Raw genomic sequence first — 22597 nt, forward strand, 5'->3', positions numbered from 1 at the left:
TTAGTCAGTTGCAAAAGGACAACTATTATATAAGACTACTATTATAACAACTGGAAAAACTGGACTAAACTAAAAGCAAAGAAGTTTCCTGAACAAACTGAACGCTTCCAAGGCCAGCGTAGCAGGGGTGGCGGTTTGGGGACCACAGTTTCAGGGGACATCTAAGTCAATTGGCATAATAAAATCTATTAAGAAAACATTCTGCATCCCACTTTGGAGAGTGGCATCTGGGGTCTTAAATATCAGCAAGCGCCCATCTAAGATGCATCAATTGGTCTCAACCCACCTACAGCAAAGGAGAATGAAGAACACCAAAGACACAAAGTAATCATGAGCCCAAGAGACAGAAAGGGCCACATAAACCAGAGGCTAAATCAGCCTGATACCAGAAGAACCAGATGGTGCTCGGCAACAACCAATAACTGACCTGACAGGGAACACAACAGAGAACCTGTGCGAGCAGGAGAGCAGTGGGATGCAGACCCCAAATTCTCATAAAAAGACCAGACTTAATGGTCTGACTGAGACTAGAAGGACCCCAGAAGTCATGGTCCCCAGACCTTATGTTAGCACAAGACAGGAACCATTCCCAAAGCCAACTCTTCAGACAGGGTTTGGACTGGACTGTGGGATAGAAACTGATACTGGTGAAGAGTGAGCTTCTTGGATCAAGTAGACACATGAGACTATGTGGGCAGCTCCTGTCTGGAGGGGAGATGAGAGGGCAGAGAGGGTTGGAAGCTGGCCAAATGGACATGAAAATAGACAGTGAAGGGAAGGAATGTGCTGTCTCATTGGGGCGAGAGCAGTTAGGAGTATATAGCAAGGTGTATATAAATTTTTGTTATGAGAGACTGACTCAATTTGTAAAGTTTCACTTAAAGCACAATAAAAATTAAAAAAAAAAAAGAGATAGCAGTATTTCAAAATGACAAGAACGATTAAATGAAGGTCACTTTTGCAGAAGTTTCCTTTTGAGCTACTGCTCTTTCTCTCTCCAGTTCTTCATGATCAAGCTTCTTAATTCTTTTTCTTTTTTTATTATCATTATTATTGAGGAAATAAAGGTCACTGCAACTAGGATGATACGAATCAAAACACGAACCCACTGCCGTCCAGTCGATTTCAACTGATAGTGACACTACAGGCCAAAGCAGAGCTGCCCCATAGGGTTTTCAAGGAGTGCCTCGTGGATTTGAACTGCCATAGCTCTTAACACCTGTGCTATCAGAGCTCCAGGATGATACGAGGTATTTTCAAACTTCTTGAGACAATTTCTATATTCTTTGTCTCCATTCCTGCTCTCCCTCAGTCTTGCCCCTCCACTAGAAGTTTTCTTACCAGGGATATCCCCACAAGTTCCAAGCAGCCCTAGATATGCCCATCATCAAACCTCCCAAGGCACTAGAAGATGGAGGCATCTTAACGGAGACATTTCCTACCTTACACTCAGGAATGCCTCCACAAAATACAAGACAGTGCTGTGTGCTCATATACTGAGACTAAACTGTGGATTCTACTGATCCAGGCAGCCTCTTCCACAAGAGACGCTGTTCTAAAGCACAAGGACCGTTCAACAGGAAGTCGCTGTGTCCCACCTGAACTTCCTGCTGTTTTTAACCCAGTTGTGTCACCCTCAGGAAGCATGGTGGCTTCACTAACTCAGCTTATCTGTCCATAAAATGCAATGTTGCCTGCATCATCGAAAGATATCTACTGTAGACAAAAGGAGGATAAAAGCATTTTTATGAAAAGCTGATGATAAGCATTATGTTACCCTATACCTGCACCCTTCCTAAATATAGCTTTAGCCTAATAATAAGAAACTTAAGGTACAAAATTAATTATGTACTATTAATTTTTTAAATTAGTTTTATATCACCCGTGTCTCCCTTCCTCCTCAAATGAATACTACTTCCTTTAAAGGGCAACTACATTTATTAATTATTGCACACCAGAGTTCTATTACAGAAGGATCATTTTATTTACACAAAAGGATCACTATTTGGTTAAAAAAAAAAAAAATGGCTTTATATATCCTAAAGTGTCAAAACATATCAAGAAAACTATATAAATAAGCTGAAAGAATAAGTTATGGCTTCCATTAATAACATGAGGCATTATAGCTGCCTCAGTGACCAAACTTTTTAAGATAGTGACATGGAGATAATGGAATTTGTCTACAATAAAACAACTGTGGTCAGAGCTCGCAGGATGCCCCTTCAACAGATTGGCGATGGATAAGCAACTGTATTCTACGTGAATGCAAATAATGTTGTTATATTTTCAACTTTCACGCAATATTGGTATTACTGAAAAGAATGTATTAACAAAAAAACAGTCGCTGAAACTAGGAGCTGGTAAGTGTAACCTAGATGACATGGGTCTGCTTCTTCATACAGACAGAAAATTTACCATGAGTCTACCATATGCATATATTATTTTTAAACGCAAAACATACATATAACCCACATGTCTGTCAGTTTGTCGTACTGTGCAGGGTTGCGTGTTGCTGTGATGCTGGAAGCTATGCCACTGGTATTCAGATACCAGCAGGGTCACCCATGGAGGACAGGTTTCAGCTGAGCTTCCAGACTAAGACAGACTAGGACGAAGGACCCAGCAGTCTACTTCTGAAAAGCATTAGCCAGTGAAAACCTTATGAATAGCAGAGGAACATTGTCTGATACACTGCTGGAAGATGAGCCCCACAGGTTGGAGGGCACTCAAAAGATGACTGGGGAAGAGCTGCCTCCTCAAAGTAGAGTCTACCTTAATGACGAGGATGAAGTAAAGCTTTTGGGACCTTCATCTGCTGATGTGGCACGACTCAAAATGAGAAGAAACAGCTGCAAACATCCATTAATAATCGGAATCTGGAATGTACAAAGTATGAATCTAGGAAAACTGGACATCATCAAAAATGAAACGGAACGCATAAACATCGATATCCTAGGCATTAGTGAGCTGAAATGGACTGGTATTGGCTATTTTGAATCAGACAGTCGTATAGTCTACTATGCTGGGAATAACAACTCGAAGAGGAATGGTGTTGCATTCATCGTCAAAAAGAACGTTTCAAGACCTACCCTGAAGTACAATGCTGTCAGTGATAGGATAATATCCATCTGCCTACAAGGAAAATCAACTATTATTCAAATTTAAACACCAACTACTAGGGCCAAAGATGAAGAAATAGAAGATTTTTATCAGCTTCTGCAGTCTGAAATTGATAGAACATACAATCAAGATACATTGATAAGTACTGACGATTGGAATGCGAAAGTTGGAAACAAAGAAGAATCAGTAGTTGGAAAATATGGCCTTGGTGATAGAAACAATGCTGGAGATCGAATGATAGAATTTTGCAAGACCAACAACTTCTTCATTGCAAATACCTTCTTTCACCAGCATAAACAGCAACTATACACATGGACCTCGCCAGATGGGACACACAGAAATCGAATTGACTACATCTGTGGAAAGAGACAATGGAAAAGCTCAATATCATCAGTCAGGACAAGACCAGGGACCGACTGTGGAACAGACCACCAATTGCTCATATGCAAGTTCAAGCTGGAACTGAAGTAAATTGGAGCAAGTCCATAAGAGCCAAAATATGACCTTGAGTATATCCCACCTGAATTTAGAGACCATCCGAAGAACAGATTTGACGCATTGAGCACTAGTGACCGAAGACCAGAGGAGTTGTGAAATGACATCAAGGACATCATCCATGAAGAAAGCAAGAGGTCACTGAAAAGACAGGAAAGAAGGAAAACACCAAGATGGATGTCAGAGGAGACTCTGAAACTTGCTCTTCAGCATCAAGCAGCTAAAGCAAAAGGAAGAATTGATGAAGTAAAAGAACTGAACAGAAGATTTCAAAGGGCATCTCGAGAAGACAAAGTATTATAATGACATGTGCAAAGATCTGGAGATGGAAAACCAAAAGGGAGGAACACGCTCAGTGTTTCTCAAGCTGAAAGAACTGAAGAAAAAATTCAAGCCTCGAGTTGCAATAGTGAAGGCTTCTATGGGGAAAGTGTTAAACGACGCAGGAAGCATCAAAAGAAGATGGAAGGAATACACAGAGTCATTATACCAAAAAGAACTGGTCGATGTTCAACCATTTCAAGAGGTGGCATATGATCAGAAACTAATGGTATTGAAGGAAGAAGTCCAAGCTGCTCTTAAGGCATTGGCGAAAAACAAGGCTCCAGGAATTGATGGAAAATCAATTGAGATGTTTCAACAAACAGATGCAGCACTGGAGGTGCTCACTCGTCTATGCCAAGAAATATGGAAGACAGCTTCCTGGCCAACTGACTGGAAGAGATCCATATTTATGCCTATTCCTGAGAAAGGTGATCCAACCAAATGTGGAAATTATAGAACAATATCATTAATATCACACACAAGCAAAATTTTGCTGAATATCATTCAAAAACAGCTGCAGCAGTATATCGACAGGGAACTGCCAGAAATTCAGGCCAGTTTCAGAAGAGGACGTGGAACCAGGGATATCATTGCTGATGTCAGATGGATCCTGACTGAAAGCAGAGAATACCAGAAGGATGTTTACCTGTGTTTTATCAACTATGCAAGGGCATTCACCTGTGTGGATCATAACAAACTATGGATAACGTTGCAAAGAATGGGAATTCCAAAACACTTAACTGCTCATGAGGAAGCTTTACATAGATCAAGAGGCAGTTGTTCGGACAGAACAAGGGGATACTGATTGGTTTAAAGTCAGGAAAGGTGTGCGTCAAGGTTGTATTCTTCCACCATTCCTATTCAATCTGTATGCTGAACAAATAATATGAGAAGCTGGACTATATGAAGAAGAATGGGGCATCAGGATTGGAGGAAGACTCATCAACAACCTGCGTTATGCAGATGACACAACCTTGCTTGCTCAATGTGAAGAGGACTTGAAGCACTTATTAATGAAGAACAAAGACCACAGCCTTCAGTATGGATTGCACCTCAACATAAAGAAAACAAAAATCCTCACAATTGAACCAACGAGCAATATCATGATAAACGGAGAAAAGATTGAACTTGTCAAGGATTTCATTTTACTTGGATCTGCAATCAACAGCCATGGAAGCAGCAGTCAAGAAACCAAAAGACGCATTGCATTGGGTAAATCTGCTGCAAAGGATCTCTTCAAAGTGTTGAAGAGCAAAGATGTCACCCTGAAGACTAAGGTGCGCCTGACCCAAGCCATGGTATTTTCAATTCTATCATATGCATATGAAAGCTGGACAATGAATAAGGAGCACCGAAAAAGAATTGAAGCCTTTGAATTGTGGTGCTGGCGAAGAATATTGAATATACCATGGACTGACAAAAGAACGAACAAATCTGTCTTGGAAGAAGTGCAGCCAGAATGATCCTTAGAGGCAAGGGTGGCGAGACTGAGTCTTACATACTTTGGACATGTTGTCAAGGGGGATCAGTCCCTGGAGAAGGACATCATGCTTGGCAGAGTACAGGGTCAGCGGAAAAGAGGAAGACCCTCAATGAGGTGGACTGACACAGTGGCTTCAAGAATGAGCTCAAGCATAACAACGATTGTAAGGATGGCTCAGGACTGGGCAGTGTTTTGTTCTGTAGTGCATAGGGTCGCTATAAGTCAGAACTGACTCAACAGCACCTAACAACAACAAACATACATATGGTTAAATCAGTTGTTCTCAACCAGAGGTGACTCTGTCCCCAAAGGGATACTTATTTGTCAGTGTCTAGAGACATTTTTTTTGGTTGTCACAATTGGATGCTACTGACATCAAGTGGGGTGAGGGCAGGTATGCTGCTAAACATCCTACAATGCACAGGACAGTTCCCCAAAACAAAGAATTATCCGGCCCAAAAGTCAATAGTGCCCAGGTTGTGAAACTCTAGATTAAATAAATTTTCTAAGATAAAATATTATACAGAGACATTAAATCTGTTTTCAAAGACTAATTATAAAAGGAAATGCTCTCACAATATCTTGATAGATGAAAAGAAAGCAGGTCAAAAAACACAGTTTGCGTGCCCCAAATATTACTTAAGAAATTTATATACATACGTTGGGGGTCGGGGTGTTGGAAAAGATTATACACCAAAATTGTAGCCTCTCTAAGCTTCAGTTTCTTCATCTGAAGAACGGGGGTGAAGTTAGGACTCATATCAGAGGGTTACTGAGACCATTAAAGACTGCATCAAATAGACATCACTATTGTGAGTTATTCCCAATATTTTCTCAACTTTCTAAAATAAGTATGTATTGTATTTATTATAAAAATAAATGCTACTTTTAAAGGCATGTTCAACATCCTCCTCAAAACTTTGTATCTACTGGTCTCAGATTCTTAGCTCTCAAAGCTTCTTTCCTTAGGGTAACAACTTTGACCAGAAAAAATGAGAAAAAGTTGAGCCTCTAATAATTGAGAGCTCTACTTAAGATTCACAAGATATGCAGCCTTCATAAACCCTGGTCTCTCCTTTGCCCTGTAGTATCAGAATTTCATGTTCAATTCAAGGAGGGAAAAAAAATAAGGTGAAAGTTTCCATGCCCTAAGCCACATACCATAAACAAGATCAACTCCCATCATTTATTTTATATTGGGAAAGCGATAAGAATATATAGAGGAGGGGGAAAAATGAGAAAAGCAAATAAGCTTTTCATTTCCTTCCAGCCATATGGAATAACCTTACCAATCTTCAAGATATGCCATTCAGGTGGACAATTTCCGCCACTAAAGCCAACATAACCCTCTTTTCCTTTTTTTCCAATATCCCTTGGTGATCACAAGATCCTGAGAAGCAGGGTTTATGCCTTTTCATTGTTCTGAACCTCACCTAACAAAACTGTGGGTACCTAATAAAGACCAGTGAAAACAAAAGTGTGCAGTAACAGCAGACAGAGTTTAGTAAGAAGATTTTCTAGGACATTCTCATTTAGATTTCCACACAGGAAAACCCAGATCATCGAATATCAGCCAAATGGAACTTCGGAGATCATCTAAACTAGGTGTTATTTTACAGATGCAGAGAAGAAAGAAAAGGGGGAGAGGATGGGTAGGTGGAGGCACCAGAGGGAAAGCGGTGATTATTCTGAAATACTGTCCATTAGAACTACAGATGCTAGTATTTTTTAAAGACAAACAGAATAGAATAACCACAGAACTGAGAAAATAAAAGTCATCAAAGAATTACCCATACCCTGCAGAAAGGTACCTGCCTCAGGCTCTTTTAGTGGCAAATTCTACTGAAAACCTTCAAACAGATAATTCCTAAGTTACTTAAACTTTTCCATTAGAAAGAAATATTTTTTTAATTTCCAGTTCATTTTGAAAAGATAGCATAGCCCTTTTGAAGGTATCAAAATTTCCAAAGAGCACATCAAAGAAAAGAAAAGCATAGAGTTCAGTCATCTTGTGTAAAAACTCTAAATAAAAACATGGTAAATCAAATCTAGTTATATATTAACAGAAAACTTCTAAGACCAAACATTGTAGCAACGCAAGAATTAGATATTAAGAAATCTGATACTCATTATTTGATAGGTCAGAGAAAAAACATAGGGCCATCTTGACAGATACTGAAACACCATTTATAAAATTGAACACTTCTGATGATAAAAAAAAAAAAAACTTTCAATAAATGAAAAGAGGAGGCTTCTTTCCGAAGACACAAGAATGACCACTTGAAATCAAAAGTGAAATGATACTTAGCAGTGAAATAAGAAAAGCTTTCCATTATCAAAAGGCAACAACCCTGAGGTCCCAAGTGTTGCCACCATTTTTTTTCAAACCTGAGTTAGGAGTTCTAGCCAACCTGAGAGACAAGAAAAAAGAAAACTCAGATCATTTTTGGTGCGGTCATATTTGAAGGTGATATGACCAGATGGAAGGAAACACAGTTTTCGTCAAGATAGAGAACTTGCTTGGGCTGCTGCCTCCCTCCCCCAATCAGCCTCCCAATGCCACTTCTCCCTGAGGGTTTACCTGAAGGTGGAACCCCAACAGAGAAGGCCCCTGATCTGACTGGGTAGCAACATAGAGACAGGTACCTGTTAGTACTGGGTGCCCAGGACTCCCCTTCTTCCTTCTCTTTAACCTCACTGAGAATGATCAGCTGAGCACTGAGGCTCTAACCTAACAGTGAGTGGCTGATACCTCTCTGGGAAACATAGCCCACAGGCTAACATCCAGACACGGAAGTACAACCATCTCAAAAGAAGAACAACAAACTGGACAATAATTGCCATGTGAAGCAGACTTACTGGAAAAGACTAATCAAAAATTTAACAATGAACATAGTTCAAAAGCGGTAAGGGAATATATTATCAATACGAAGCAAGAACAAAAAACCAAAAAGAATAACCAAAAAGAAATACTACAGGAGAAAATAAGGTTGTTGAAGCTTAAAATACTTGGGAGAAAGAAGAGAACGAATAAAGTAGAACCCAAGTGAGTTGGAAGAAGAGACTGAGGGTTCTCCCAGAAAACAGTAGAAAAGGACAGGAAGCAAGCATGTATAAAATGCTGTGAGAAGCAGGAGTACAAACACTCAGATAATAGGAGTTCCTCCAAGAAATAAAAAATAGAGAGTAGAAAAAACAATGAAAAAATAATAAAAATGGAGCCAAACTTCCCAAAATCAGGAAAAGATAAATTAACGAAATAAATGTTGTTTAAATAATAACTTTACTTGACAATAAGGGCTTGATTCTACCCTGTTTAAGGCTTTGTGTATTTCTTTATTTAAAAATGATTAACAAGGTATTCTAAGATTTTTATTTAGATCAACTCAGTGATTCTTACCATACGCTATGAGTTAAGTACTATACAAAAAAACAAACCAAACCTGTTGCCATTGAGTCAATTCCAACTCACAGTGACCCTACAGGACAGAGTAGAATTGCCCCCATAGGGTTTCCAAGGATTGGCTGGTGGATTCGAACTGCCAACGTTTGGTTAGCAGCCGATCTCTTAAGCCCCATGCCACCAGGGCTCAAAGTACTACAAGTATCACATTTTACATATGATTAAACTGAGGCACAGTGAAGTAACTAAATGACCAAAAACCCAAACCCACTGCCATCAAGTCCATTTTGACTCATAGCGAGTTTACAGGGTGTCCAGGTTTGTAAATCTCTATGGAAACGGATTGCCACATCTCTCTGCTGTAGAGCTGCTGGTGGTTTCAAACCATGAAACTTTCAGTCAGCAGTCAATCATTTTTTTTAACCACTGAGCCAAATGACAGAGCTAGATAAAAGACTTTCAGTTTGAAAAGGCTCACTAAGTGCCAAACAAGAGAGAAATGGAAAATCCCGCACTAAATACATTACAGTGAAAGGTGAGAATATCAAAGACAAGGAGAAAATGAAAAACCACCACAGAGAAAAAACATATTACTTATAAAGGAGTAAGAACAGGCTGACCTCAACAGCAACAACTAGATACAAGAAGACAATGGAGTAATATCTGTAAAGCACTGAAAGAAAAGAACTTTGTATCTTAAATGTTATAACCAGTTAAATCATCCAAACATTGTAAAAATATTCACTTGTACAAGCTCAAAAAAGTTCACCACATCAATTTTCAGCTAAAATATACTTGCTGAGGAAGCATTCAAATAAGAGGGAAAAAAATACTGAATATGCTATGAGAGATATGAGAAAGAAGGATAATCAAGTATCTTGGTAAAGTTCACTAATGTCATTTAAAAAAAAGAAAAAGAAGGAAGGAAGGAAGGAAGGAAGGCAGTGACAATCCCCAGAAAAGCCACTGGAACTTATAATCAAGTGGCCAGTCACAAAATATACGAAAAGTTTTCTTATGCCAGCTCTACCATATGCAGCCCTAATACAATGGGCAAAACCCAAAACAAAAAATGCAATGGGCACATTACTTTAAACCTCAGTTGCTTCATCTTTTGTGAAGAGGATGACAGTAATGTGTACCCAATAAAATTGTTGTTAAGAATCAAATTAGATAAATGTATGTAAGGCACAAAACAAGGTATCTAGTAAGTAAAAAATGACTGTCAGTTACGAAAAATATTCCCATTATTTGTATTATAGCCTGAAGTTTAAACTGTGGGGCCCATGTGCTCCCTTCTGAGTTTACTTTCTATCACGCTATCTCAGACACTAAACTGAGAAAACCCTAACATTTCTAATCTAATTATGTCTTTATTTTATACTACTTACAAAAAATGTATATACACTACTTTTCATCTTGTTAGCTGCACAGAGTCAGCCCCCAACTCAAGGCAACCCCACGCACAGTGGAACAAAACACTGCCTGTTCCTTCAGCATCCCCATGATCGACTGGGGATCAGACCATTGTGATCCACAGGGTGTTCGCTGGCTGATTTTCTCAAGTAGATCACCGGACCTTTCTCCTTTCTCCTGTCTTAGTCTGGAAGCGCTGCTGAAACCTGTTCAGCATCACAACACCAAGCAAGCTTCCACTGACAGATAGGTGGTGGCTATGCACAAGGTGCACTGGCCAGGAATCAGACCTGGGTCTCTCGCACAGAAGGTGAGAATTCTATCACTGAACTACCCATGTCCCCTTTCCCACTTTTCATTTTACCACATCATTAAAAGTTTTTTCAAACAGATCCAAGTGTGAATCTTGTTATGAAGAAAGTAAGAGGAAATGCTTCAGTCTCCTACTATTAAGCCAATAGTCTCTCCTGGACACTTGTAAAGACCTGCAAGGAAGATTAAGAGACCCAAAGGAGCCCATCACAGACAAAACACCTAACACATGCCCAGTCACTGGTGATGGGAATGATGACAGCAGATTAAAATCTTAAGCTTTATCAGAGGTTTCCTCACTCCCATTCTGATATTGTCCTGCGAGATTTATTTAATCCACTGAGGGAAAACTCAGTGATACTCTAAAGCAAAGAACTGCGATGACATGGGTGCCTGTGAATCTTTATATTTAAAAATGGTTGCACTAAAAGTAGAAACAGTTCATGGATGAAAAGAAATCTATGTTCATGTGGCATTTCGATTTGTTATAGCAAATCTTGAATCTGCAGAGAAAGAAATGCTTTAAAGCTCTGACAGGGTAGCATCTAGCCCTAATTGTCAAGTAAAATGAACATTTAAACAACATTCTTGAACAGATACCAGAAAAGATACACACGTATTTTTATAAATATAGCTCCAAACAGCATTAGCAGTTTCATTACAACTACTGTATGTTTTCCCTTAATGAATACATTTTACTCTTGAAACCCTGAGATATAAAGTCTAATGGATGTGCCAAGGAGAAAAGATCATTTACTGTATTAGCTTCCTACTGCTGCTGTAACAAATTACCACAAACTTAGTTTGAAGTTGAAACAACACAAATTTATTATCTTACAGTCCTGTAGGTTTGAAGTCCAGCACGGTTCATGCTGGGCTAAAGTCATAATGCCGGCAGGGCTGTTTTCCTTCTGGAGGATCTGGGGAAGAATCTGTTTCCTTGCCCTTTCCAACTATTATGGGCTGCCTACATTCCTTAGCTGTGGATCTTCAAAGCCTTTCCTTCATCTTCAAAGCCAACAAGAGCAGGTTGAGCCTTTCTCACATCACATCACTCTGACCTCTTCTGTCTTCATTTTTTAAAGATCCTTGCAATTACACTGGGCCACCTGGATAAATGAGGATAATGTCCCTGTCTTAAAGTCAGCTGATTAAGTAACATTAATTCTATCTGCAGCCTTAATTCCCCTTGCCATGTAACACAGTATATCCACAAGTTCCAGGGTTTAGGACGTAGATACCTTTCAGGCCCATTATTCTGCCTATTTATTAAGAATAACGTAAGATCAGTGAAAATAAGAACAGTGGGCTATGAAGTTGGATGCCCTGAGCCACACAAAGCTGAAAGACGGTTCTCACTTATCCCTAATTAAACTGTGATTCCTTTGCTGACATAGCTGTGGGATACAACAGCTCAGCTAGTGACAGGAAGCCAGGGGTGGTCCTTGGTTATGCCAGTTAGTATCTACGTCAATGGGACCTCTCAAAACTGTGGTTTCTTCATCTCCAAAATCAGAACACAATGCCAACTTTATATAATTGTTGAGAGCATTAATCAAAATCAATTTATTTATTCACTCACAAGCAGCTCTGCTCCAGATAATCTGGGTGACAGGGTCCCTGCCCTCATGAAAGTGCCTGATTTACCCCCATAGACTTTTTCAAAATAGTATTCAGAGTGATCATACTTAGACAAAGAACTTCCAGTGGTTTCCCATCTAACTCACAGTAAAAACCAAGGTCCATAAATTGACCTACAAGCCCCTACCTGGTTGGCCACCCATTATCCCACAGACGTCATTTCCTACCACTCTCTTTTTCAGCCACTCGGCTCCAGTCACACTAACATCCTTGAATACTGGTACACCTAGTATTACCCCACTTCAAGGCACTGTATTTGCTCTTCTCTTTATCTAGAACATTTTCCCCTGGATATTTATTTACTCAAATGCCACCTTATCAGGCATTTAATCTAACCTCCCAGGATAAAATAACAACTCCTCAGGCTACTCCACATCCCCCTTTTGCAATGTCATTTTTTCCCATAACATTCATTGTCACCTGATATATATTGAAGTGCTCTTATTTACTGGCCACCTCCCTCATCAAATACTGGTGTATCCCAACACTGTCTAGCACATAATAGTGTTCAATAAGTATTTGCTGAATGAATAAAAGGATCAACAAGTCCATCTTGGGCTGCCTAAAATAATTTTCTCCTAGGTAGTGAAATTTTAAAGTCTATCCAAAGATACACCATCCAAGTCATATTCTTCATCTTCTCTAGCATATGACAAATACTGATTCAAGAAACTTGCACTCAGGAAGTGCCTGCTAAATTTCCAAACATGTAATTTTTATATTGTATGCTTCAAAGGGAATGTTTATTCATCTCTGAATGATGCAATAATCAGCAGATCCTGTTAATATTAATTGCTCATTAAATGAAAAAACTAGTTTTAATCCAAGGGCTATCTGCCATTTGGAAGGATATAACATTATAACCCTATATACCATTTTCCTTAGCAATCAATCTCATAACAGGGTACACAGCCATTTTGGTTACCAGTTAGTTGCCATAAATTTGTTTATTAAAATTAATACATGTAAGGAATCAGTTTAAGTTTCAATAAATGATTCACAATGTTCTACCCACCAGGTGAGATTAATAAATTATTTTTGTGTGATGCATTTTCTGATCAAGAAAGCTATCTTCAGATTTCTCACAATGACTGGTTTTCATTTTAATGAAACTGAGAAAGAATCCTCTTTGTGGCTGCTGCACCTAGAAGCTGTATTTTATTTTAAAATTAATTTCTGCTTCAGCATAAATTACATATACCAAAAAAATCCACTGCTGTCGAGTCAATACCAACTCATAACGACCCTACAGGATAGAGCAGAACCGCTCCATAGGGTTTCCAAGGAGCGGCTGGTGGATTCAAACTGCTGACCTTTGGGTTAGTTGTGTTAAATAGGTTCAGCTATTTATCAGTCCACTCGGTTTTATTAAAATTAATATATTTAACACATTCAAGGCCTACTGAATTGTGGTATTTGGAAGAGCTATACCAGATCTAAATAGACATCTGCATGTTTATTAATAATGGTAACAGAAATTATAAAGTCACACTAATGAACTCTTCTGTTATTACATGCCATGGATCAGGTACTGGGTAAGGAAAGGCACATGCCATCTTTACTTCAAAGGAACACACCATATGCAGAATAAGCCTTAGTTTAATTATTCAGTTCCATTCACCACGAATCACAAAAGGTCACTGGAACTCACACCTGGTACAAAGCAGACCGCAGTATCTACCAGTTTCCACTCGGTGCTCTTCCCTTCCGTGCTGCCTTTCTTTTAGCTTGATCTTTTTCTCTTCTTGTTCTTCTCTTTGCTGTTCAAGTTTAATCTTGGAAGACTAGCTGAACAATTTGATGCTCCTATTTGCAAAGCTCTTTGGACAAAACATTAAACTCTTCTAAAAAAGACAGAACATACTTCTAAATACATAAAACACCACGAACTTATTCAAAGCGAGCAGGGTTTCAAAAAAACAAAAAACATATCTCCATGAAGCAGAGCTGCTTCAGTTTCCCGAACTATTCCACACAGCACACTGTTCCCGGTCCATAAACAGGAAAAACTCTAGGTAAGATGATGACATTCCTGTATCATCATGTCCCAATTTCCTCTCCCTATGCCACATTCTACTTGGAAATAAATCTGTGTTATGTTAAACCACAAAAATTTTGGAACTGTTTGTTACTCCAGCATAACCAGCCTCTCCTGCCTAATCTGCTGCCGTGTAAGATTGTGGCGCTTATTAATGAGATAATGCAGCTAAAGCAAGCAGCGCAACACATGGCACATAGTAACTGCTCCACAAATGGACCGGAAAAAATTAAAGTAACTGATGAGTCTTCATGATTTAGATTTCATCTTACATTACAACTTACATTGTAAGAACGTGATGAATCAGATTTTTTAATTATCTGACAAGGATTTCAAAGCAGCCACCATAAAAACGCTTCAACCGGCAATTACAAATTCTCTTGAAACAAATGAAAAAATAGAACTGCTCAGCAAAGAGATGGAAGTTATATATATATATAAATAAAAGGAAATTACAGCACTGAAAAATACAATAACCAAGACAAATAACTTGCTGGATGAGCTCAATAGTAGAGGATAGAATCAGTAAAATTGAGGGTAGATCAATAGAATTTGCCCAATCTAAACAAGAGAGAAGAAACAGACTAGGGGGAAAAAATGAACAGTCTCAGGGACCTGTGGAACAACAACAAAAGAGAGAATATTCATATTATCAGAGATTCAGAAGGAAAAGAGAGAAAAGTGGAAGTGAAAAAAGTATTTGAAGAAATAATGGCTTAAAACTTTCCAAATTTGGTATAAAGGATAGACACCTACAGATTCAAGAAGCTGAGGAGCCCCAAACAGGATAAACCCAAAGAAATCCACACTAAGGGACATCATAATTAAGCTTCTGAAAGCTAAAGGCAAAGTAAAGTATCTTGAAAGAAGTCAGGAAGAACTGACATATGACTTAAAGAGGAACACCAACTCGAATGACAACAGATTCCTCGTCCGAAGCCACAGAGGCCAGGATGAAGTGGCAAAGCATTTCTCAAGTGCTGAAAGAAAGTAACTGTCAACCACAAATGCTATATTTGGTGAAAATATCCTTTAGGTATGAAGGGAAAATAAAGACATTCTCAAATAAAAAAAAAAACAAAATTTGTCACTTGCAAACCTACCCTTAAAGAACAGCTAAAGGAAGTTCTCTAAACAGAAAGGAAATACTAACAGGAGGAGGCTTGGAACATAAAAAGGAAAGAACATAGGAATGGGTAAAATTAGGGGTAAATACAGTAAGACTATCCTTCTTTTCATGAATTTCTTAAATCATCTTTGATAGCTGAAGCAAAAATTACTACATCAACTAACATGGCACTTGAAGTATACAGAGTAAATACTTGTAAGACAATTGTATTTAAAAAGTAGGCAGCGTAAAGGGACCTAAATGGAAGCAAGGCTTGACTAGAACTGGTAAAACATCAAAACCAGTAGACTGTGGTTAAGTTATTTATCAATATTATAACATCTAGGACAACCACTAGACATCTATCCAAAGTGATACACTCAAAAACACAAGTAAATCAAGATGGAATCCTACAAAATGTTCAAGTATTGCACTGAAAAGGAAGAAAAGAGGAACAAGAGGAAGGAAAAACAGAGGAAACAAGCAAAAGAACAAAAAATGGCAGACTTAACACCTAACATATTAATAATTAGCTTATATGTGGGTGTCCTAACTGTATTAATTAAAAGTCAGGGATTGACATATCGGAAAAAAGCCAACTCAAAAGGTTACATACAAAATTTTTTTTTTTTTTTTATGTGGGTGTCCTAACTGTATTAATTAAAAGACAGGGACTGACATATCGGAAAAAAGCCAACTCAAAAGGTTACATACTGTATGGGTCCATTTATATTTTTGAAATGAGTAAATTATAGAAACAGAAAAGATCGGTGTTTGCCAGAGATTAGGGAGGGGGAAAGAGTAGGAAGTGGCTGTGGCTATAAAAGGATAGCATAAGGAATCCTTGTGATGGAACAGCTCTGTAACTTGACTGTGGTAGTATTCACATGAACCTACACATGATAAAATCATACACAACTAAACACACACAAATGAATGCATTTAAAACTAGTGAAAGCTGAAAAAAGTCTGTAGAGTGTGTCAATATCAACTGCTTGGTGGTTATATCGTACTACAGTTATACAAGGGTGTTACCACTGGGGGAACTGGGTGAAGGGAGACACAATCTCTCTGTATTCTTTCTTTCTTTTATTTTTTTAATTTTTATTGTGCTTTAAGTGAAAGTTTACATAGGTCATGCAAAAATTTATATACACCTTGCTATATACTACTAATTGCTCTCCCCCAATGAGACAGCACACTCCTTTCTTCCACTCTCTTTTCGTGTCCATTCCACCACCTTCTGTATTATTTCTTACAACGGCATGTGAATCCACAATTATCTCAAAATAAAAAGGTTTAAAAAAAAAAATCTGAAGAAAAACTGTATACTATGTAGAAAAAATTCTGACCTTATATAAAACCTTGAATAAAATAAAGAGGCTGAAAAATGAACCAAATCTTTCCCCTAGTTTCCCTGATAAAGTTTAAGATGGAGAGGAATGACATACGGTTTCATTCTGGGTTCCACAGCTTTGCAACCAAAAAATTCTCTACACCAATACAGAAGACTCCTAAAATATTATATAGAGATGAATGTGCTTTGTTTAAAAAGGAAAAAAAAAAATTGTTATAGCTCTGCTAAGTACATGAGCAATGAATATTTCTTATGGAAAATTTAGAAAATGAAAGGAGAGAATAATAGTAAATAAAAAAAATCACACAATCCAAAGATAATATGGTATTCTTACTTTTCTACACTTATATGACAAAGCCCTAGTAGTGCAGTAGTTAAGAGCTCAGTTGCTAACCAAAAGGTCAACAGTTTGAATCCATCAGCCCTCCTTGGAAACCGTATGGGACAGTTCTACTCTGTCCTATATGGTCACTACGAGTTGCAATCAACTCCACGGCAATGGGTTTGGGTTTGTTTTTGTTTTTGTTATATGTAGATTAGGGGTGATGTAGAGAAACTGGATTACACTGTAAATCAGAGGTCAGCAAACTATAGCCCACAGGTAAAATGCAGACCCATTCCACAGTTTCTAGACATAATCATCAGTGACATTGGTTACATTCCTCACATTGTGTCAACATTCTTGTTGTTTCTGTTCTAGTTGTTTCACTTCTGTTAATTTAGTCTCCCTGCCCCCCCCCCCCACCAACAAACCTTCTCATGGGCTAGATTGTTACTTATTTTAAAGGTTACTTCAGGAGATAGTTTCAATTCAAGGTTTGAAGAGCAACTCAGGGCCACAGTCTCAGGAACTCCTCCAGCATCAATAAAAGTGAAAAAATTTCAATAGGTCCAATAAATCTGGATTCTTTAAGAATCTGAAGTTCTGTTTGACATTTTTCTCCCTTTTGATCAGAATTCAACTACCATGTTCCTGATCAGAACACTCAGTAGTGGTAGACATGTGTACACCTATGCTCATTGCAGCACTATTCACAACACCAAAGAGATCGGAACAACCCAAGTGCCCGTCAATGGATGAATGGATGAGTAAAATGGAGTACACACATAAAATGAAAGACTATTCAGCAATAAAAAAAATTAGTTCCTGAAACATCTTACAATGTGGATGAACCTGGAGGACTTATGTTCAGTAAAAGAAGTCAATCACAAAAAAACAAATATTGTATGGTCTCACTTTTATGAGATGACATGAATAATATGCAGAAACTAAAGTTCATTGGTGGTTAAGCTGGGGGAGGCAGGAGAGGGAGAAGTACTCCCTAAATGATTACATTTTAAATGGTTTTATAGCTGCCTACATAATATCCTCAATATTGCCTGTTTGCCTGCAAAGCTTTAAATATTTACTATCTAGACCCCTACAGAAAAAGCTTCCCAACCTCTGCTCTAAATAGTTTTGTGAAAAGCTTTTTAATTCAAAAGATAATATGAATATTTTCTTCACATAAATATTAATCTGCCAGTAATCGTTTTAGAGGTAGAATAATAATCCATTACATGGCTGTACCATTTTTTGGAACGTTTTATTGTGCTTTGGTTGAAAGTTTACATAGTAAATTAGTGTCTCATTCAATAATTCATACAAAACTGTTCCATGACACTGGCTGCAATCCCCGCAATGTGTCGCAGTTGCTCCATTTCCACCCTGGGTTCCCCATTTCCATTCGTCTCATTTCCCTGCCCCTTCCTGCCTGATCCTTGCTTTTGGGCAAATGTTGCCCTTTTGGTCTCATACAGATGACTGTTCTAAGGAGCACAGTCCTCACAGGTGTTACTGTTTATTTTACAGGCCTGTCTATTACTTAGCCTGAAAGGTGATCTCCAGGAGTGGCTTCAATTCTGTTTTAGGGCTATAGTCTTGGTGGAGCCTCTAGTCTCTATCAGACCAGTAAGTCTGGTCTTTTTTATGAATCTGAATTTTATTCTACATTTTTTCTGCACTCTAACCAAGACCTTCTATTGTGTTCCTGGACAAAGCGGTTGGTAGTGGTAGCCAGGCACCATCGAGTTCTTCTCGTCTCAAGCTGGTGGAGGCTGTGGTTCATGTGAGCCATTTAGTCCTTTGGACTGTTTCTTTGAGTCTTTGGTTTTCTTCATTCTCCTTTGCTCCAGATGGGAAGAAACCAATAGTTGTATCTTAGATAGACTCTCACAAGCTTTTAAGTCCCCAGACCCTACTTACCACACTAGGGCCTCATCACTATGTTATGCCAATTGACCTAGATGTCCCCTGAGACTATGGTCCTCAGTCCCAGGAGGTATTTGGTTATGTCTAAGAAGTTTCCATAACTGTGCCCCCTATGTGCTCTATTATATATACATATAAATATACATACAACACCTATAAATATGCATGTAAATATCCACAACCATACCTATATAGCCAAAATATTGTTTGGTTTTTAGAAGACTTCAGGGGAAACTTTTGGTTTAAGTTTTAAAGATTATCTCAGGGCAACAGTTTTAGGAGTCTATCCAGCCCCTATGGCTCCAGAAAGTCTGGAGTCCATGAGAATTTGAAATTCTGTTCTATATTTTCCCCCTTTTGATCGCAATTCTTCTACAGAATCTTTGATCAAAATGTTCACTAATGGTGGACAGGCACACAAAATACTGTTTATTTTATGGTAAAACAAAAATTTTATTAGAATGATTACTATGAAAATACATTTAATACAGAATCATATTATTTGTTTCAGCTTCTACAAAACCATTATAAAAGGAGTCATCACTTTAGGGGAGACGGATACCCCGAATATAGAGAAATCAGTTCTTAGTCTTAGATTTTATTTTTCCTTTACCTATTATTGGAATTTACTCAGTTCCTACAACACCACTAAAGTAGTTATTTTGGAATCTTCTTGACTCCCCCATCTAGCTCATCTCTCACAAACTATCCTACACATGCTATTGACTGAACTTGAGAAGCATCTCCTGAAGGCAGTTTCTCTCTGTCTTCTGCTACTGCCTACCCAAGGCCCCTACTATCTCTTATGAACAGTCTTTCTGCCATGGGTCTTCCCATCTAGTTCATCTGTCACCAGTCCTCCCCTCCGCTGCCTCCAGCAATCAAGCCTTTGGCTGGCTTCCCAACATCCATAGACTCAAGTCTAAACTGCGTGGTTGTGCACATATGGAACTTCTCCCCAATTGCCTTCTCCAGCCTCATTTCCTCAACCTACTCCTACATTCCAGCTGCCCTGAACATCTCATCATTGGCTGAACATATTTGTGCTTTCATGACCCTGTCTCTACATACACATTCCCTCTTTCACAAAAAAAAAGCCCCGAAACCAAAGCCATTGCCGTCAAGTTGATTCCAACTCATAGCAATCCTGTAAGACAGAGTAGAACTGCCCCACAGGGTTTTCAAGGAACAGCTGGTGGATTCGAACTGCCAACCTTTTGGTTAGCAGATGGCCCATTTTCCAGCCTCTGCCTACATTCATCTTCCACAGTTTTGGGCATACTCACTCTTAAAGACCCAGTCAGAAGCAACTGCTGCCTAATAACCCTCTCCTCTGTATTCCCACACCACTCCACTACCACTTACATGATAGCAGTCATTACCAAGTACTAAACAGTTTACATACTTAAAAAGCTTTACATACTGACATATATACCACTTTCAATTACATTAATTATACTACAGTCAACCATTTCATCTGGACTGCAGTTTTTGAGATTAATGAAAAGCAGGCAATTTTGGGCAGTCTATATTCTTTTTGCAAACATACATTAAAATAAGAATTTCGGATAAACCGAACACTGTGGCCTTTCTGCTATAATAGCACAGCTTATATGAAATATTTACTATTTCATAAAATGACGATGAATAAATTGTTACATGGATGAAAACACCAACATTATTGTTCACAGAAAGGGAAATTACGTGAGCGCTTTAATAAACAAGAGGCAGGAGAAGACAAGGAAAATGCCTACCCTGGAAAAGCTTAATTAACAATTACAAAACCTAATGGGAGAAAGAGAGAGAGGAAGAGGAGGAAGGACTAAAGGCAAGATTCTTGGGAAGACTTAGTGGAGTCTCAAAATATCACTCCTCGAACTGGAAAGTGATTCCAACTAAGTGAAGAAACCCAGGAAAAATTTCTCCAAAGCCTGAATTCCAAACCCACTTTCTAAACTCCCAGAGCCTAAGCTTGGTCTGTTACCAGTGTGGCTACTTAACTTGTCCGTAAACTCACTACAATCAGTAATATCTGGAAAGTACTCACTTTCCAGGAGCTAATGGGGAATCTCTCCAAGCCCAAAACTGAAAAATGAACCAATATCATAAAATCTAAAACACAAGCAAAAGATCAACGGAATAATGAGAGCACAGTATGTTGCCTGATTTACAAACACAAATGTACAAAACAATAATAATTACAACTAATATTTTCTAAGTGCTTCCCATTTACTGCACGCTATGCAAGACACTTTACACGCATTAATCTTGTCTAATCTTCACAGCAACCATACAAGGCAAGCAATAACCCCCGTGTTATGGGTTGAACCGTGTCCCCCAAAAGTATGTGTTTTAAATCCTAACCTCTATGCCTGTAGTTATAATCCCATTTGGGAATGGGTTGTGCTAATGAGGCAGGATTAGTATAGGGTGTATCTGAGTCAATCTCTTTTGAGATATGAGATTAAACAAGCGAGCAGAGGAGAGATGGGGTAGAGATCTCCAAGGAACCAGGAAGCAGAAACTAAAGAGACAAGGACCTTGTTCCAGAACTGACAGAAAGGTAAAGACTTCCTCTAGAGCTGGCATTCTGAATTCAGACTTACAGCCTCCTGAACTGTGAGAAAATAAATTTCTGTTTGTTAAAGCCTTTCACTTGTGGTATTTCTGTTATAGCAGCACTAGATAACTAAGACACCCTGGTGGACAAATGAGAAAACTAGAGAATAGAGGTATTGAGAGATGTGCCCAAGGTCACAAAGAAAGCACAAAGTTGAGCTGAGATTTGAACCTGAGGGCCTGACTCTAGTCCTTTGGTACCAATTTAAGCAGAGGACACCACAGCTGGAAGGCAAAATAACACAATACCACAGCAAGGGGACTTGTGTTTGAAGCCATTCTCCTGATAACTAGCTATATGACACTAGAATCAGGCCACCATTTGGGTCTTGTTTTCATTAGTTTTAAAACTATCTTTTCCTTCAATTTCTTTCCCAAATTTGGTGAACTTTCATTCCCTAACTTCTAGTTTTTTGTCCATTTCTATTCTGCGTTTTTGAATTTCTGACTTAAGGTAGTCAGTTCTTCATACCTGTAAATGCTTGTTCAAAGATACTCAACTCATGGAGTATTGCCACCATTTCCTATGCAGAAAAGTTTTGATCCTCACTTTGTTTTCTTCCTCTGATAGCTTTGTATAAAAAAAAATAATAATTTTTTTTTTTTTTTTTGTATAGACGTGTCCTAATCAGGACTTCATACCAGTTTGTTCCAGTTCAAACCATGGATAAGAATTTGCATTTTCACTCTAGATATACTGAATCAGAATCTACATTTTAACAAGATTTGCATTTCTAACAAGTTACCCGGAAGTTATACATAAGAATCACCTAGGGATCTTGTTAAAATGTAGATTCTGATTCATTATATATTTGGAGTGAAAATGCAAATTCTCAACATGGAACTTGTTAGAAATGAAAATTCTCAACAGAGAACTTGTTAAAAATCCAAATTCTCAGGAGGGGTTTGAACTGGTTTGAAGCCCTGGTCCTAATATTTTCTGTGCATTTTAAAATACCTTGGATTTCCCTGGAGAGGAATAATAAATGACCTTATGAAGAGGGTGAGGCATTCAGGTGGTTTACTAGGT

The 22597-nt window shown here is 38.4% G+C and overlaps 1 protein-coding gene across 2 annotated transcripts in view; it reads right to left on the reverse strand.

Annotated features, from left to right (window-relative positions):
• The window catches only part of VPS41 (VPS41 subunit of HOPS complex), a 263655-nt gene that overhangs the window by 227227 nt on the left and 13831 nt on the right, over nt 1-22597 (reverse strand). The gene's annotated exons all lie outside the window — the stretch shown is intronic.

This window comes from Loxodonta africana, chromosome 8 (genome assembly GCF_030014295.1).
Source record: "Loxodonta africana isolate mLoxAfr1 chromosome 8, mLoxAfr1.hap2, whole genome shotgun sequence".
Taxonomy (NCBI): Eukaryota; Metazoa; Chordata; class Mammalia; order Proboscidea; family Elephantidae; genus Loxodonta; species Loxodonta africana.